This window comes from Pavona decussata, unplaced genomic scaffold (genome assembly GCF_977016875.1).
Source record: "Pavona decussata unplaced genomic scaffold, jaPavDecu1.1 SCAFFOLD_261, whole genome shotgun sequence".
Classification (NCBI taxonomy): domain Eukaryota; kingdom Metazoa; phylum Cnidaria; class Anthozoa; order Scleractinia; family Agariciidae; genus Pavona; species Pavona decussata.
Genome location: NW_028145664.1, coordinates 122,164 through 141,534, shown reverse-complemented (window position 1 = coordinate 141,534; position 19,371 = coordinate 122,164). Strand labels below are relative to the sequence as shown.

Here is a 19,371-nt window from a genome sequence, read left to right as displayed (position 1 = left end):
CTCCATTCATGGAAAATGATTAACCCAGGGTTGGATAAGTAAAATCTCCATTCATGGAAAATGATTAACCCAGGGTTGGATAAGTAACATCTCCATTCATGGAAAATGATTAACCCAGGGTTGGATAAGTGAAATCTCCATTCATGGAAAATGATTAACCCAGGGTTGGATAAGTAAAATCTCTTTTCATGAAAAATGATTAACCCAGGGTTGCAGGATAAGTAAAATCTCCATTCATGGAAAATGATTAACCCAGGGTTGGATAAGTAAAATCTCCATCCATGGAAAATGATTAACCCAGGGTTGGATAAGTAAAATCTCCATTCATAAAAAAAAATTAACCCAGGGTTGGATAAGTAAAATCTCCATTCATGGAAAATGATTAACCCAGGGTTGGATAAGTAAAATCTCCTTTCATGGAAAATGATTAACCCAGGGTTGGATAAGTGAAATCTCCTTTCATGGAAAATGATTAACCCAGGGTTGGATAACTAAAATCTCTATTCATGGAAAATGATTAACCCAGGATTGGATAAGTAAAATCTCCATCCATGGAAAATGATTAACCCAGGGTTGGATAAGTAAAATCTCCATTCATGGAAAATGATTAACCCAGGGTTGGATAAGTAAAATCTCCATTCATGAAAAATGATTAACCCAGGGTTGGATAAGTAAAATCTCCTTTCATGGAAAATGATTAACCCAGGGTTGGATAAGTAAAATCTCAATTCATGGAAAATGATTAACCCAGGGTTGGATAAGTAAAATCTCCATTCATGGAAAATGATTAACCCAGGGGAGGATAAGTAAAATCTCCATCCATGGAAAATGATTAACCTAGGGTTGGATAAGTAAAATCTCCATTCATGGAAAATGATTAACCCAGGGTTGGATAAGTAAAATCTCCATTCATGGAAAATGATTAACCCAGGGTTGGATAAGTAAAATCTCCTTTCATGGAAAATGATTAACCCAGGGTTGGATAAGTAAAATCTCCATTCATGGAAAATGATTAACCCAGGGTTGGATAAGTAAAATCTCCATTCATGGAAAATGATTAACCCAGGGTTGGATAAGTAAAATCTCCTTTCATGGAAAATGATTAACCCAGGGTTGGATAAGTAAAATCTCCATTCATGAAAAATGATTAACCCAGGGTTGGATAAGTAAAATCTTCTTTCATGGAAAATGATTAACCCAGGGTTGGATAAGTAAAATCTCCTTTCATGGAAAATGATTAACCCAGGGTTGGATAAGTAAAATCTCAATTCATGGAAAATGATTAACCCAGGGTTGGATAAGAAAAATCTCCATCCATGGAAAATGATTAACCCAGGGTTGGATAAGTAAAATCTTCTTTCATGGAAAATGATTAACACGGGGTTGGATAAGTAAAATCTCCATTCATGGAAAATGATTAACCCAGGGTTGGATAAGTAAAATCTCCTTTCATAGAAAATGATTAACCCAGGGTTGGATAAGTAAAATCTCCATTCATGGAAAATGATTAACCCAGGGTTGGATAAGTAAAATCTCGATTCTTGAAAAATGATTAACCCAGGGTTGGATAAGTAAAATCTCCTTTCATGGAAAATAATTAACCCAGGGTTGGATAAGTAAAATCTCCTTTCATGGAAAATGAGTAACCCAGGGTTGGATAAGTAAAATCTCCATCCATAGAAAATGATTAACCCAGGGTTGGAAAAAGTAAAATCTCCATTCATGGAAAATGATTAACCCAGGGTTGGATAAGTAAAATCTTCATTCATGGAAAATGATTAACCCAGAGTTCGATAAGTAAAATCTCCTTTCATGGAAAATGATTAACCCAGGGTTGGATAAGTAAAATCTCCTTTCATGGAACATGATTAACCCAGGGTTGGATAAGTAAAATCTCCATTCATGGAAAATGATTAACCCAGGATTGGATAAGTAAAATCTCCATCCATAGAAAATGATTAACCCAGGGTTGGATATGTAAAATCTCCATTCATGGAAAATGATTAACCCAGGGTTGGATAAGTAAAATCTCCATTCATGGAAAATGACTAACCCAGGGTTGGATAAGTAAAATCTCCTTTCATGGAAAATGATTAACCCAGGGTTGGATAAGTAAAATCCCCATTCATGGAAAATGATTAACCCAGGATTGGATAAGTAAAGTCTCCTTTCATGGAAAATGATTAACCCAGGGTTGGATTAATAAAATGTCCATTCATGGAAAATGATTAACCCAGGGTTGGATAAGTAAAATCTCCTTTCATGGAAAATGATTAACCCAGGGTTGGATAAGTAAAATCTCCATTCATGGAAAATGATTAACCCAGGGTTGGATAAGTAAAATCTCCATTCATGGAAAATGATTAACCCAGGGTTGGATAAGTAAAATCTCCTTTCATGGAAAATGATTAACCCAGGGTTGGATAAGTAAAATCTCCTTTCATGGAAAATGATTAACCCAGGGTTGGATAAGTAAAATCTCAATTCATGGAAAATGATTAACCCAGGGTTGGATAAGTAAAATCTCCATCCATGGAAAATGATTAACCCAGGGTTGGATAAGTAAAATCTCCATTCATGGAAAATGATTAACCGAGGGTTGGATAAGTAAAATCTCCATTCATGGAAAATGATTAACCCAGGGTTGGATAAGTAAAATCTCCATTCATGGAAAATGATTAACCCAGGGTTGGATAAGTAAAATCTCCTTTCATGGAAAATGATTAACCCAGGGTTGGATAAGTAAAATCTCCTTTCATGGAAAATGATTAAGACAGGGTTGGATAAGTAAAATTACTATTCATGGAAAATGATTAACCCAGGATTGGATAAGTAAAATCTCCATCCATGGAAAATGATTAACCCAGGGTTGGATAAGTAAAATCTCCATTCATGGAAAATGATTAACCCAGGGTTGGATAAGTAAAATCTCGATTCATGAAAAATGATTAACCCAGGGTTGGATAAGTAAAATCTCCTTTCATGGAAAATAATTAACCCAGGGTTGGATAAGTAAAATCTCCTTTCATGGAAAATGAGTAACCCAGGGTTGGATAAGTAAAATCTCCATCCATAGAAAATGATTAACCCAGGGTTGGAAAAAGTAAAATCTCCATTCATGGAAAATGATTAACCCAGGGTTGGATAAGTAAAATCTCCATTCATGGAAAATGATTAACCCAGAGTTCGATAAGTAAAATCTCCTTTCATGGAAAATGATTAACCCAGGGTTGGATAAGTAAAATCTCCTTTCATGGAAAATGATTAACCCAGGGTTGGATAAGTAAAATCTCCATTCATGGAAAATGATTAACCCAGGATTGGATAAGTAAAATCTCCATCCATAGAAAATGATTAACCCAGGGTTGGATATGTAAAATCTCCATTCATGGAAAATGATTAACCCAGGGTTGGATAAGTAAAATCTCCATTCATGGAAAATGACTAACCCAGGGTTGGATAAGTAAAATCTCCTTTCATGGAAAATGATTAACCCAGGGTTGGATAAGTAAAATCCCCATTCATGGAAAATGATTAACCCAGGATTGGATAAGTAAAGTCTCCTTTCATGGAAAATGATTAACCCAGGGTTGGATTAATAAAATCTCCATTCATGGAAAATGATTAACCCAGGGTTGGATACGTAAAATCTCCATTCATGGAAAATGATTAACCCAGGGTTGGATAAGTAAAATCTCGTTTCATGGAAAATGATTAACCCAGGATTGGATAAGTAAAATCTCCATGCATGGAAAATGATTAACCCAGGGGTGGATAAGTAAAATCTCCATTCATGGAAAATGATTAACCCAGGGTTGGATAAGTAAAATCTCCTTTCATGGAAAATGATTAACCCAGGGTTGGATAAGTAAAATCTCCATTCATGGAAAATGATTAACCCAGGGTTGGATAAGTAAAATCTCAATTCATGGAAAATGATTAACCCAGGGTTGGATAAGTAAAATCTCCTTTCATGGAAAATGATTAACCCAGGGTTGGATAAGTAAAATCTCCTTTCATGGAAAATGATTAACCCAGGGTTGGATAAGTAAAATCTCAATTCATGGAAAATGATTAACCCAGGGTTGGATAAGTAAAATCTCCATCCATGGAAAATGATTAACCCAGGGTTGGATAAGTAAAATCTCCATTCATGGAAAATGATTAACCGAGGGTTGGATAAGTAAAATCTCCATTCATGGAAAATGATTAACCCAGGGTTGGATAAGTAAAATCTCCATTCATGGAAAATGATTAACCCAGGGTTGGATAAGTAAAATCTCCTTTCATGGAAAATGATTAACCCAGGGTTGGATAAGTAAAATCTCCTTTCATGGAAAATGATTAAGACAGGGTTGGATAAGTAAAATTACTATTCATGGAAAATGATTAACCCAGGATTGGATAAGTAAAATCTCCATCCATGGAAAATGATTAACCCAGGGTTGGATAAGTAAAATCTCCATTCATGGAAAATGATTAACCCAGGGTTGGATAAGTAAAATCTCCATTCATGGAAAATGATTAACCCAGGGTTGGATAAGTTAAATCTCCTTTCATGGAAAATGATTAACCCAGGGTTGGATAAGTAAAATCTCCATTCATGGAAAATGATTAACCCAGGATTGAATAAGTAAAATCTCCATCCATAGAAAATGATTAACCCAGGGTTGGATAAGTAAAATCTCCATTCATGGAAAATGATTAACCCAGGGTTGGATAAGTAAAATCTCCATTCAGGGAAAATGATTAACCCAGGGTTGGATAAGTAAAATCTCCTTTCATGGAAAATGATTAACCCAGGGTTGGATAAGTAAAATCTCCTTTCATGGAAAATGATTAACCCAGGGTTGGATAAGTAAAATCTCCTTTCATGGAAAATGATTAACCCAGGGTTGAATAAGTAAAATCTCCTTTAATGGAAAATGATTAACCCAGAGTTGGATAAGTAAAATCTCCATCCATAGAAAATGATTAACCCAGGGTTGGATAAGTAAAATCTCCATTCATGAAAATGATTAACCCAGAGTTGGATAAGTAAAATCTCCATTCATGGAAAATGATTAACCCAGGGTTGGATAAGTAAAATCTCCTTTCATGGAAAATTATTAACCCAGGGTTGGATAAGTGAAATCTCCATTCATGGAAAATGATTAACCCAGGGTTGGATAAGTAAAATCTCTTTTCATGAAAAATGATTAACCCAGGGTTGGATAAGTAAAATCTCCATCCATGGAAAATGATTAACCCAGGGTTGGATAAGCAAAATCTCCATCCATGGAAAATGATTAACCCAGGGTTGGATAAGTAAAATCTCCATTCATGGAAAATGATTAACCCAGGGTTGGATAAGTAAAATCTCCTTTCATGGAAAATGATTAACCTAGGGTTGGATAAGTAAAATCTCCATTCATGGAAAATGATTAACCCAGGGTTGGATAAGTAAACTCTCCTTTCATGAAAAATGATTAACCCAGGGTTGGATTAATAAAATCTCCATTCATGGAAAATGATTAACCCAGGGTTGGATAAGTTTAATCTCCATTCATGGAAAATGATTAACCCAGGGTTGGATAAGTAAAATCTCCTTTCATGGAAAATGATTAACCCAGGGTTGGATAAGTAAAATCTCCATTCATGGAAAATGATTAACCCAGAGTTGGATAAGTAAAATCTCCATTCATGGAAAATGATTAACCCAGGGTTGGATAAGTAAAATCTCCTTTCATGGAAAATGATTAACCCAGGGTTGGATAAGTAAAATCTCCATTCATGTAAAATGATTAACCCAGGATTGGATAAGTAAAATCTCCATCCATGGAAAATGATTAACCTAGGGTTGGATAAGTAAAATCCCCATTCATGGAAAATGATTAACCCAGGGTTGGATAAGTAAAATCTCCATTCATGGAAAATGATTAACCCAGGGTTGGATTAGTAAAATCTCCATTCATGAAAAATGATTAACCCAGAATTGGATAAGTAAAATCTCAATTCATGGAAAATGATTAACCCAGGGTTGGATAAGTAAAATCTTCATCCATGGAAAATGATTAACCCAGGGTTGGATAAGTAAAATCTCCATTCATAAAAAATAATTAACCCAGGGTTGGATAAGTAAAATCTCCATTCATGGAAAATGATTAACCCAGGATTGGATAAGTAAAATCTCCTTTCATGGAAAATGATTAACCCAGGGTTGGATAAGTGAAATCTCCTTTCATGGAAAATGATTAATCCAGGGTTGGATAACTAAAATCTCTATTCATGGAAAATGATTAACCCAGGATTGGATAAGTAAAATCTCCATCCATGGAAAATGATTAACCCAGGGTTGGATAGGTAAAATCTCCATTCATGGAAAATGATTAACCCAGGGTTGGATAAGTAAAATCTCCATTCATGAAAAATGATTAACCCAGGGTTGGATAAGTAAAATCTCCTTTCATGGAAAATGATTAACCCAGGGTTGGATAAGTAAAATCTCCTTTCATGGAAAATGATTAACCCAGGGTTGGATAAGTAAAATCTCCATTCATGGAAAATGATTAGCCCAGAGTTGGATAAGTAAAATCTCCATTCATGGAAAATGATTAACCCAGGGTTGGATAAGTAAAATCTCCTTTCATGGAAAATGATTAACCCAGGGTTGGATAAGTAAAATCTCCATTCATGGAAAATGATTAACCCAGGATTGGATAAGTAAAATCTCCATCCATGGAAAATGATTAACCCAGGGTTGGATAAGTAAAATCTCCATTCATGGAAAATGATTAACCCAGGGTTGGATAAGTAAAATCTCCATTCATGGAAAATGATTAACCCAGGGTTGGATAAGTAACATCTCCATTCATGGAAAATGATTAACCCAGGGTTGGATAAGTGAAATCTCCATTCATGGAAAATGATTAACCCAGGGTTGGATAAGTAAAATCTCTTTTCATGAAAAATGATTAACCCAGGGTTGCAGGATAAGTAAAATCTCCATTCATGGAAAATGATTAACCCAGGGTTGGATAAGTAAAATCTCCATCCATGGAAAATGATTAACCCAGGGTTGGATAAGTAAAATCTCCATTCATAAAAAAAAATTAACCCAGGGTTGGATAAGTAAAATCTCCATTCATGGAAAATGATTAACCCAGGGTTGGATAAGTAAAATCTCCTTTCATGGAAAATGATTAACCCAGGGTTGGATAAGTGAAATCTCCTTTCATGGAAAATGATTAACCCAGGGTTGGATAACTAAAATCTCTATTCATGGAAAATGATTAACCCAGGATTGGATAAGTAAAATTTCCATCCATGGAAAATGATTAACCCAGGGTTGGATAAGTAAAATCTCCATTCATGGAAAATGATTAACCCAGGGTTGGATAAGTAAAATCTCCATTCATGAAAAATGATTAACCCAGGGTTGGATAAGTAAAATCTCCTTTCATGGAAAATGATTAACCCAGGGTTGGATAAGTAAAATCTCAATTCATGGAAAATGATTAACCCAGGGTTGGATAAGTAAAATCTCCATTCATGGAAAATGATTAACCCAGGGGTGGATAAGTAAAATCTCCATCCATGGAAAATGATTAACCTAGGGTTGGATAAGTAAAATCTCCATTCATGGAAAATGATTAACCCAGGGTTGGATAAGTAAAATCTCCATTCATGGAAAATGATTAACCCAGGGTTGGATAAGTAAAATCTCCTTTCATGGAAAATGATTAACCCAGGGTTGGATAAGTAAAATCTCCATTCATGGAAAATGATTAACCCAGGGTTGGATAAGTAAAATCTCCATTCATGGAAAATGATTAACCCAGGGTTGGATAAGTAAAATCTCCTTTCATGGAAAATGATTAACCCAGGGTTGGATAAGTAAAATCTCCATTCATGAAAAATGATTAACCCAGGGTTGGATAAGTAAAATCTCCTTTCATGGAAAATGATTAACCCAGGGTTGGATAAGTAAAATCTCCTTTCATGGAAAATGATTAACCCAGGGTTGGATAAGTAAAATCTCAATTCATGGAAAATGATTAACCCAGGGTTGGATAAGAAAAATCTCCATCCATGGAAAATGATTAACCCAGGGTTGGATAAGTAAAATCTTCTTTCATGGAAAATGATTAACACGGGGTTGGATAAGTAAAATCTCCATTCATGGAAAATGATTAACCCAGGGTTGGATAAGTAAAATCTCCTTTCATAGAAAATGATTAACCCAGGGTTGGATAAGTAAAATCTCCATTTATGGAAAATGATTAACCCAGGGTTGGATAAGTAAAATCTCGATTCTTGAAAAATGATTAACCCAGGGTTGGATAAGTAAAATCTCCTTTCATGGAAAATAATTAACCCAGGGTTGGATAAGTAAAATCTCCATTCATGGAAAATGAGTAACCCAGGGTTGGATAAGTAAAATCTCCATCCATAGAAAATGATTAACCCAGGGTTGGAAAAAGTAAAATCTCCATTCATGGAAAATGATTAACCCAGGGTTGGATAAGTAAAATCTTCATTCATGGAAAATGATTAACCCAGAGTTCGATAAGTAAAATCTCCTTTCATGGAAAATGATTAACCCAGGGTTGGATAAGTAAAATCTCCTTTCATGGAACATGATTAACCCAGGGTTGGATAAGTAAAATCTCCATTCATGGAAAATGATTAACCCAGGATTGGATAAGTAAAATCTCCATCCATAGAAAATGATTAACCCAGGGTTGGATATGTAAAATCTCCATTCATGGAAAATGATTAACCCAGGGTTGGATAAGTAAAATCTCCATTCATGGAAAATGACTAACCCAGGGTTGGATAAGTAAAATCTCCTTTCATGGAAAATGATTAACCCAGGGTTGGATAAGTAAAATCCCCATTCATGGAAAATGATTAACCCAGGATTGGATAAGTAAAGTCTCCTTTCATGGAAAATGATTAACCCAGGGTTGGATTAATAAAATCTCCATTCATGGAAAATGATTAACCCAGGGTTGGATACGTAAAATCTCCATTCATGGAAAATGATTAACCCAGGGTTGGATAAGTAAAATCTCGTTTCATGGAAAATGATTAACCCAGGATTGGATAAGTAAAATCTCCATGCATGGAAAATGATTAACCCAGGGGTGGATAAGTAAAATCTCCATTCATGGAAAATGATTAACCCAGGGTTGGATAAGTAAAATCTCCTTTCATGGAAAATGATTAACCCAGGGTTGGATAAGTAAAATCTCCATTCATGGAAAATGATTAACCCAGGGTTGGATAAGTAAAATCTCCATTCATGGAAAATGATTAACCCAGGGTTGGATAAGTAAAGTCTCCTTTCATGGAAAATGATTAACCCAGGGTTGGATAAGTAAAATCTCCTTTCATGGAAAATGATTAACCCAGGGTTGGATAAGTAAAATCTCAATTCATGGAAAATGATTAACCCAGGGTTGGATAAGTAAAATCTCCATCCATGGAAAATGATTAACCCAGGGTTGGATAAGTAAAATCTCCATTCATGGAAAATGATTAACCGAGGGTTGGATAAGTAAAATCTCCATTCATGGAAAATGATTAACCCAGGGTTGGATAAGTAAAATCTCCATTCATGGAAAATGATTAACCCAGGGTTGGATAAGTAAAATCTCCTTTCATGGAAAATGATTAACCCAGGGTTGGATAAGTAAAATCTCCTTTCATGGAAAATGATTAAGACAGGGTTGGATAAGTAAAATTACCATTCATGGAAAATGATTAACCCAGGATTGGATAAGTAAAATCTCCATCCATGGAAAATGATTAACCCAGGGTTGGATAAGTAAAATCTCCATTCATGGAAAATGATTAACCCAGGGTTGGATAAGTAAAATCTCGATTCATGAAAAATGATTAACCCAGGGTTGGATAAGTAAAATCTCCTTTCATGGAAAATAATTAACCCAGGGTTGGATAAGTAAAATCTCCTTTCATGGAAAATGAGTAACCCAGGGTTGGATAAGTAAAATCTCCATCCATAGAAAATGATTAACCCAGGGTTGGAAAAAGTAAAATCTCCATTCATGGAAAATGATTAACCCAGGGTTGGATAAGTAAAATCTTCATTCATGGAAAATGATTAACCCAGAGTTCGATAAGTAAAATCTCCTTTCATGGAAAATGATTAACCCAGGGTTGGATAAGTAAAATCTCCTTTCATGGAAAATGATTAACCCAGGGTTGGATAAGTAAAATCTCCATTCATGGAAAATGATTAACCCAGGATTGGATAAGTAAAATCTCCATCCATAGAAAATGATTAACCCAGGGTTGGATATGTAAAATCTCCATTCATGGAAAATGATTAACCCAGGGTTGGATAAGTAAAATCTCCATTCATGGAAAATGACTAACCCAGGGTTGGATAAGTAAAATCTCCTTTCATGGAAAATGATTAACCCAGGGTTGGATAAGTAAAATCCCCATTCATGGAAAATGATTAACCCAGGATTGGATAAGTAAAGTCTCCTTTCATGGAAAATGATTAACCCAGGGTTGGATTAATAAAATCTCCATTCATGGAAAATGATTAACCCAGGGTTGGATACGTAAAATCTCCATTCATGGAAAATGATTAACCCAGGGTTGGATAAGTAAAATCTCGTTTCATGTAAAATGATTAACCCAGGATTGGATAAGTAAAATCTCCATGCATGGAAAATGATTAACCCAGGGGTGGATAAGTAAAATCTCCATTCATGGAAAATGATTAACCCAGGGTTGGATAAGTAAAATCTCCTTTCATGGAAAATGATTAACCCAGGGTTGGATAAGTAAAATCTCCATTCATGGAAAATGATTAACCCAGGGTTGGATAAGTAAAATCTCCATTCATGGAAAATGATTAACCCAGGGTTGGATAAGTAAAATCTCCTTTCATGGAAAATGATTAACCCAGGGTTGGATAAGTAAAATCTCCTTTCATGGAAAATGATTAACCCAGGGTTGGATAAGTAAAATCTCAATTCATGGAAAATGATTAACCCAGGGTTGGATAAGTAAAATCTCCATCCATGGAAAATGATTAACCCAGGGTTGGATAAGTAAAATCTCCATTCATGGAAAATGATTAACCGAGGGTTGGATAAGTAAAATCTCCATTCATGGAAAATGATTAACCCAGGGTTGGATAAGTAAAATCTCCATTCATGGAAAATGATTAACCCAGGGTTGGATAAGTAAAATCTCCTTTCATGGAAAATGATTAACCCAGGGTTGGATAAGTAAAATCTCCTTTCATGGAAAATGATTAAGACAGGGTTGGATAAGTAAAATTACTATTCATGGAAAATGATTAACCCAGGATTGGATAAGTAAAATCTCCATCCATGGAAAATGATTAACCCAGGGTTGGATAAGTAAAATCTCCATTCATGGAAAATGATTAACCCAGGGTTGGATAAGTAAAATCTCCATTCATGGAAAATGATTAACCCAGGGTTGGATAAGTAAAATCTCCTTTCATGGAAAATGATTAACCCAGGGTTGGATAAGTAAAATCTCCATTCATGGAAAATGATTAACCCAGGATTGAATAAGTAAAATCTCCATCCATAGAAAATGATTAACCCAGGGTTGGATAAGTAAAATCTCCATTCATGGAAAATGATTAACCCAGGGTTGGATAAGTAAAATCTCCATTCAGGGAAAATGATTAACCCAGGGTTGGATAAGTAAAATCTCCTTTCATGGAAAATGATTAACCCAGGGTTGGATAAGTAAAATCTCCTTTCATGGAAAATGATTAACCCAGGGTTGGATAAGTAAAATCTCCTTTCATGGAAAATGATTAACCCAGGGTTGGATAAGTAAAATCTCCTTTAATGGAAAATGATTAACCCAGAGTTGGATAAGTAAAATCTCCATCCATAGAAAATGATTAACCCAGGGTTGGATAAGTAAAATCTCCATTCATGAAAATGATTAACCCAGAGTTGGATAAGTAAAATCTCCATTCATGGAAAATGATTAACCCAGGGTTGGATAAGTAAAATCTCCTTTCATGGAAAATTATTAACCCAGGGTTGGATAAGTGAAATCTCCATTCATGGAAAATGATTAACCCAGGGTTGGATAAGTAAAATCTCTTTTCATGAAAAATGATTAACCCAGGGTTGGATAAGTAAAATCTCCATCCATGGAAAATGATTAACCCAGGGTTGGATAAGCAAAATCTCCATCCATGGAAAATGATTAACCCAGGGTTGGATAAGTAAAATCTCCATTCATGGAAAATGTTTAACCCAGGGTTGGATAAGTAAAATCTCCTTTCATGGAAAATGATTAACCTAGGGTTGGATAAGTAAAATCTCCATTCATGGAAAATGATTAACCCAGGGTTGGATAAGTAAACTCTCCTTTCATGAAAAATGATTAACCCAGGGTTGGATTAATAAAATCTCCATTCATGGAAAATGATTAACCCAGGGTTGGATAAGTAAAATCTCCATTCATGGAAAATGATTAACCCAGGGTTGGATAAGTAAAATCTCCTTTCATGGAAAATGATTAACCCAGGGTTGGATAAGTAAAATCTCCATTCATGGAAAATGATTAACCCAGAGTTGGATAAGTAAAATCTCCATTCATGGAAAATGATTAACCCAGGGTTGGATAAGTAAAATCCCCTTTCATGGAAAATGATTAACCCAGGGTTGGATAAGTAAAATCTCCATTCATGTAAAATGATTAACCCAGGATTGGATAAGTAAAATCTCCATCCATGGAAAATGATTAACCTAGGGTTGGATAAGTAAAATCCCCATTCATGGAAAATGATTAACCCAGGGTTGGATAAGTAAAATCTCCATTCATGGAAAATGATTAACCCAGGGTTGGATTAGTAAAATCTCCATTCATGAAAAATGATTAACCCAGAATTGGATAAGTAAAATCTCAATTCATGGAAAATGATTAACCCAGGGTTGGATAAGTAAAATCTTCATCCATGGAAAATGATTAACCCAGGGTTGGATAAGTAAAATCTCCATTCATAAAAAATAATTAACCCAGGGTTGGATAAGTAAAATCTCCATTCATGGAAAATGATTAACCCAGGATTGGATAAGTAAAATCTCCTTTCATGGAAAATGATTAACCCAGGGTTGGATAAGTGAAATCTCCTTTCATGGAAAATGATTAATCCAGGGTTGGATAACTAAAATCTCTATTCATGGAAAATGATTAACCCAGGATTGGATAAGTAAAATCTCCATCCATGGAAAATGATTAACCCAGGGTTGGATAGGTAAAATCTCCATTCATGGAAAATGATTAACCCAGGGTTGGATAAGTAAAATCTCCATTCATGAAAAATGATTAACCCAGGGTTGGATAAGTAAAATCTCCTTTCATGGAAAATGATTAACCCAGGGTTGGATAAGTAAAATCTCCTTTCATGGAAAATGATTAACCCAGGGTTGGATAAGTAAAATCTCCATTCATAGAAAATGATTAACCCAGAGTTGGATAAGTAAAATCTCCATTCATGGAAAATGATTAACCCAGGGTTGGATAAGTAAAATCTCCTTTCATGGAAAATGATTAACCCAGGGTTGGATAAGTAAAATCTCCATTCATGGAAAATGATTAACCCAGGGTTGGATAAGTAAAATCTCCATTCATGGAAAATGATTAACCCAGGGTTGGATAAGTAAAATCTCCTTTCATGGAAAATGATTAACCCAGGGTTGGATAAGTAAAATATCCTTTCATGGAAAATGATTAACCCAGGGTTGGATAAGTAAAATCTCCTTTCAAGGAAAATGATTAAGACAGGGTTGGATAAGTAAAATTACTATTCATGGAAAATGATTAACCCAGGATTGGATAAGTAAAATCTCCATCCATGGAAAATGATTAACCCAGGGTTGGATAAGTAAAATCTCCATTCATGGAAAATGATTAACCCAGGGTTGGATAAGTAAAATCTCCATTCATGGAAAATGATTAACCCAGGGTTGGATAAGTAAAATCTCCTTTCATGGAAAATGATTAACCCAGGGTTGGATAAGTAAAATCTCCATTCATGGAAAATGATTAACCCAGGATTGAATAAGTAAAATCTCCATCCATAGAAAATGATTAACCCAGGGTTGGATAAGTAAAATCTCCATTCATGGAAAATGATTAACCCAGGGTTGGATAAGTAAAATCTCCATTCAGGGAAAATGATTAACCCAGGGTTGGATAAGTAAAATCTCCTTTCATGGAAAATGATTAACCCAGGGTTGGATAAGTAAAATCTCCTTTCATGGAAAATGATTAACCCAGGGTTGGATAAGTAAAATCTCCTTTCATGGAAAATGATTAACCCAGGGTTGGATAAGTAAAATCTCCTTTAATGGAAAATGATTAACCCAGAGTTGGATAAGTAAAATCTCCATCCATAGAAAATGATTAACCCAGGGTTGGATAAGTAAAATCTCCATTCATGAAAATGATTAACCCAGAGTTGGATAAGTAAAATCTCCATTCATGGAAAATGATTAACCCAGGGTTGGATAAGTAAAATCTCCTTTCATGGAAAATTATTAACCCAGGGTTGGATAAGTGAAATCTCCATTCATGGAAAATGATTAACCCAGGGTTGGATAAGTAAAATCTCTTTTCATGAAAAATGATTAACCCAGGGTTGGATAAGTAAAATCTCCATCCATGGAAAATGATTAACCCAGGGTTGGATAAGCAAAATCTCCATCCATGAAAAATGATTAACCCAGGGTTGGATAAGTAAAATCTCCATTCATGGAAAATGATTAACCCAGGGTTGGATAAGTAAAATCTCCTTTCATGGAAAATGATTAACCTAGGGTTGGATAAGTAAAATCTCCATTCATGGAAAATGATTAACCCAGGGTTGGATAAGTAAACTCTCCTTTCATGAAAAATGATTAACCCAGGGTTGGATTAATAAAATCTCCATTCATGGAAAATGATTAACCCAGGGTTGGATAAGTAAAATCTCCATTCATGGAAAATGATTAACCCAGGGTTGGATAAGTAAAATCTCCTTTCATGGAAAATGATTAACCCAGGGTTGGATAAGTAAAATCTCCATTCATGGAAAATGATTAACCCAGAGTTGGATAAGTAAAATCTCCATTCATGGAAAATGATTAACCCAGGGTTGGATAAGTAAAATCTCCTTTCATGGAAAATGATTAACCCAGGGTTGGATAAGTAAAATCTCCATTCATGTAAAATGATTAACCCAGGATTGGATAAGTAAAATCTCCATCCATGGAAAATGATTAACCTAGGGTTGGATAAGTAAAATCCCCATTCATGGAAAATGATTAACCCAGGGTTGGATAAGTAAAATCTCCATTCATGGAAAATGATTAACCCAGGGTTGGATTAGTAAAATCTCCATTCATGAAAAATGATTAACCCAGAATTGGATAAGTAAAATCTCAATTCATGGAAAATGATTAACCCAGGGTTGGATAAGTAAAATCTTCATCCATGGAAAATGATTAACCCAGGGTTGGATAAGTAAAATCTCCATTCATAAAAAATAATTAACCCAGGGTTGGATAAGTAAAATCTCCATTCATGGAAAATGATTAACCCAGGATTGGATAAGTAAAATCTCCTTTCATGGAAAATGATTAACCCAGGGTTGGATAAGTGAAATCTCCTTTCATGGAAAATGATTAATCCAGGGTTGGATAACTAAAATCTCTATTCATGGAAAATGATTAACCCAGGATTGGATAAGTAAAATCTCCATCCATGGAAAATGATTAACCCAGGGTTCGATAGGTAAAATCTCCATTCATGGAAAATGATTAACCCAGGGTTGGATAAGTAAAATCTCCATTCATGAAAAATGATTAACCCAGGGTTGGATAAGTAAAATCTCCTTTCATGGAAAATGATTAACCCAGGGTTGGATAAGTAAAATCTCCTTTCATGGAAAATCATTAACCCAGGGTTGGATAAGTAAAATCTCCATTCATGGAAAATGATTAACCCAGAGTTGGATAAGTAAAATCTCCATCCATGGAAAATGATTAACCCAGGGTTGGATAAGTAAAATCTCCTTTCATGGAAAATGATTAACCCAGGGTTGGATAAGTAAAATCTCCATTCATGGAAAATGATTAACCCAGGGTTGGATAAGTAAAATCTCCATTCATGGAAAATGATTAACCCAGGGTTGGATAAGTAAAATCTCCTTTCATGGAAAATGATTAACCCAGGGTTGGATAAGTAAAATATCCTTTCATGGAAAATGATTAACCCAGGGTTGGATAAGTAAAATCTCAATTCATGGAAAATGATTAACCCAGGGTTGGATAAGTAAAATCTCCATCCATGGAAAATGATTAACCCAGGGTTGGATAAGTAAAATCTCCATTCATGGAAAATGATTAACCGAGGGTTGGATAAGTAAAATCTCCATTCATGGAAAATGATTAACCCAGGGTTGGATAAGTAAAATCTCCATTCATGGAAAATGATTAACCCAGGGTTGGATAAGTAAAATCTCCTTTCATGGAAAATGATTAACCAAGGGTTGGATAAGTAAAATCTCCTTTCATGGAAAATGATTAAGACAGGGTTGGATAAGTAAAATTACTATTCATGGAAAATGATTAACCCAGGATTGGATAAGTAAAATCTCCATCCATGGAAAATGATTAACCCAGGGTTGGATAAGTAAAATCTCCATTCATGGAAAATGATTAACCCAGGGTTGGATAAGTAAAATCTCGATTCATGAAAAATGATTAACCCAGGGTTGGATAAGTAAAATCTCCTTTCATGGAAAATAATTAACCCAGGGTTGGATAAGTAAAATCTCCTTTCATGGAAAATGAGTAACCCAGGGTTGGATAAGTAAAATCTGCATCCATAGAAAATGATTAACCCAGGGTTGGAAAAAGTAAAATCTCCATTCATGGAAAATGATTAACCCAGGGTTGGATAAGTAAAATCTCCATTCATGGAAAATGATTAACCCAGAGTTCGATAAGTAAAATCTCCTTTCATGGAAAATGATTAACCCAGGGTTGGATAAGTAAAATCTCCTTTCATGGAAAATGATTAACCCAGGGTTGGATAAGTAAAATCTCCATTCATGGAAAATGATTAACCCAGGATTGGATAAGTAAAATCTCCATCCATAGAAAATGATTAACCCAGGGTTGGATATGTAAAATCTCCATTCATGGAAAATGATTAACCCAGGGTTGGATAAGTAAAATCTCCATTCATGGAAAATGACTAACCCAGGGTTGGATAAGTAAAATCTCCTTTCATGGAAAATGATTAACCCAGGGTTGGATAAGTAAAATCCCCATTCATGGAAAATGATTAACCCAGGATTGGATAAGTAAAGTCTCCTTTCATGGAAAATGATTAACCCAGGGTTGGATTAATAAAATCTCCATTCATGGAAAATGATTAACCCAGGGTTGGATACGTAAAATCTCCATTCATGGAAAATGATTAACCCAGGGTTGGATAAGTAAAATCTCGTTTCATGGAAAATGATTAACCCAGGATTGGATAAGTAAAATCTCCATGCATGGAAAATGATTAACCCAGGGGTGGATAAGTAAAATCTCCATTCATGGAAAATGATTAACCCAGGGTTGGATAAGTAAAATCTCCTTTCATGGAAAATGATTAACCCAGGGTTGGATAAGTAAAATCTCCATTCATGGAAAATGATTAACCCAGGGTTGGATAAGTAAAATCTCCATTCATGGAAAATGATTAACCCAGGGTTGGATAAGTAAAATCTCCTTTCATGGAAAATGATTAACCCAGAGTTGGATAAGTAAAATCTCCTTTCATGGAAAATGATTAACCCAGGGTTGGATAAGTAAAATCTCAATTCATGGAAAATGATTAACCCAGGGTTGGATAAGTAAAATCTCCATCCATGGAAAATGATTAACCCAGGGTTGGATAAGTAAAATCTCCATTCATGGAAAATGATTAACCGAGGGTTGGATAAGTAAAATCTCCATTCATGGAAAATGATTAACCCAGGGTTGGATAAGTAAAATCTCCATTCATGGAAAATGATTAACCCAGGGTTGGATAAGTAAAATCTCCTTTCATGGAAAATGATTAACCCAGGGTTGGATAAGTAAAATCTCCTTTCATGGAAAATGATTAAGACAGGGTTGGATAAGTAAAATTACTATTCATGGAAAATGATTAACCCAGGAATGGATAAGTAAAATCTCCATCCATGGAAAATGATTAACCCAGGGTTGAATAAGTAAAATCTCCATTCATGGAAAATGATTAACCCAGGGTTGGATAAGTAAAATCTCCATTCATGGAAAATGATTAACCCAGGGTTGGATAAGTAAAATCTCCTTTCATGGAAAATGATTAACCCAGGGTTGGATAAGTAAAATCTCCATTCATGGAAAATGATTAACCCAGGATTGAATAAGTAAAATCTCCATCCATAGAAAATGATTAACCCAGGGTTGGATAAGTAAAATCTCCATTCATGGAAAATGATTAACCCAGGGTTGGATAAGTAAAATCTCCATTCAGGGAAAATGATTAACCCAGGGTTGGATAAGTAAAATCTCCTTTCATGGAAAATGATTAACCCAGGGTTGGATAAGTAAAATCTCCTTTCATGGAAAATGATTAACCCAGGGTTGGATAAGTAAAATCTCCTTTCATGGAAAATGATTAACCCAGGGTTGGATAAGTAAAATCTCCTTTAATGGAAAATGATTAACCCAGAGTTGGATAAGTAAAATCTCCATCCATAGAAAATGATTAACCCAGGGTTGGATAAGTAAAATCTCCATTCATGAAAATGATTAACCCAGAGTTGGATAAGTAAAATCTCCATTCATGGAAAATGATTAACCCAGGGTTGGATAAGTAAAATCTCCTTTCATGGAAAATTATTAACCCAGGGTTGGATAAGTGAAATCTCCATTCATGGAAAATGATTAACCCAGGGTTGGATAAGTAAAATCTCTTTTCATGAAAAATGATTAACCCAGGGTTGGATAAGTAAAATCTCCATCCATGGAAAATGATTAACCCAGGGTTGGATAAGCAAAATCTCCATCCATGGAAAATGATTAACCCAGGGTTGGATAAGTAAAATCTCCATTCATGGAAAATGATTAACCCAGGGTTGGATAAGTAAAATCTCCTTTCATGGAAAATGATTAACCTAGGGTTGGATAAGTAAAATCTCCATTCATGGAAAATGATTAACCCAGGGTTGGATAAGTAAACTCTCCTTTCATGGAAAATGATTAACCCAGGGTTGGATTAATAAAATCTCCATTCATGGAAAATGATTAACCCAGGGTTGGATAAGTAAAATCTCCATTCATGGAA

The 19,371-nt window shown here is 35.0% G+C and overlaps 1 long non-coding RNA gene across 2 annotated transcripts in view; it reads right to left on the bottom strand.

Annotated features, from left to right (window-relative positions):
• LOC146456067 (uncharacterized) overlaps positions 1 to 19,371 on the bottom strand; it is a 113,680-nt gene that overhangs the window by 27,110 nt on the left and 67,199 nt on the right. The gene's annotated exons all lie outside the window — the stretch shown is intronic.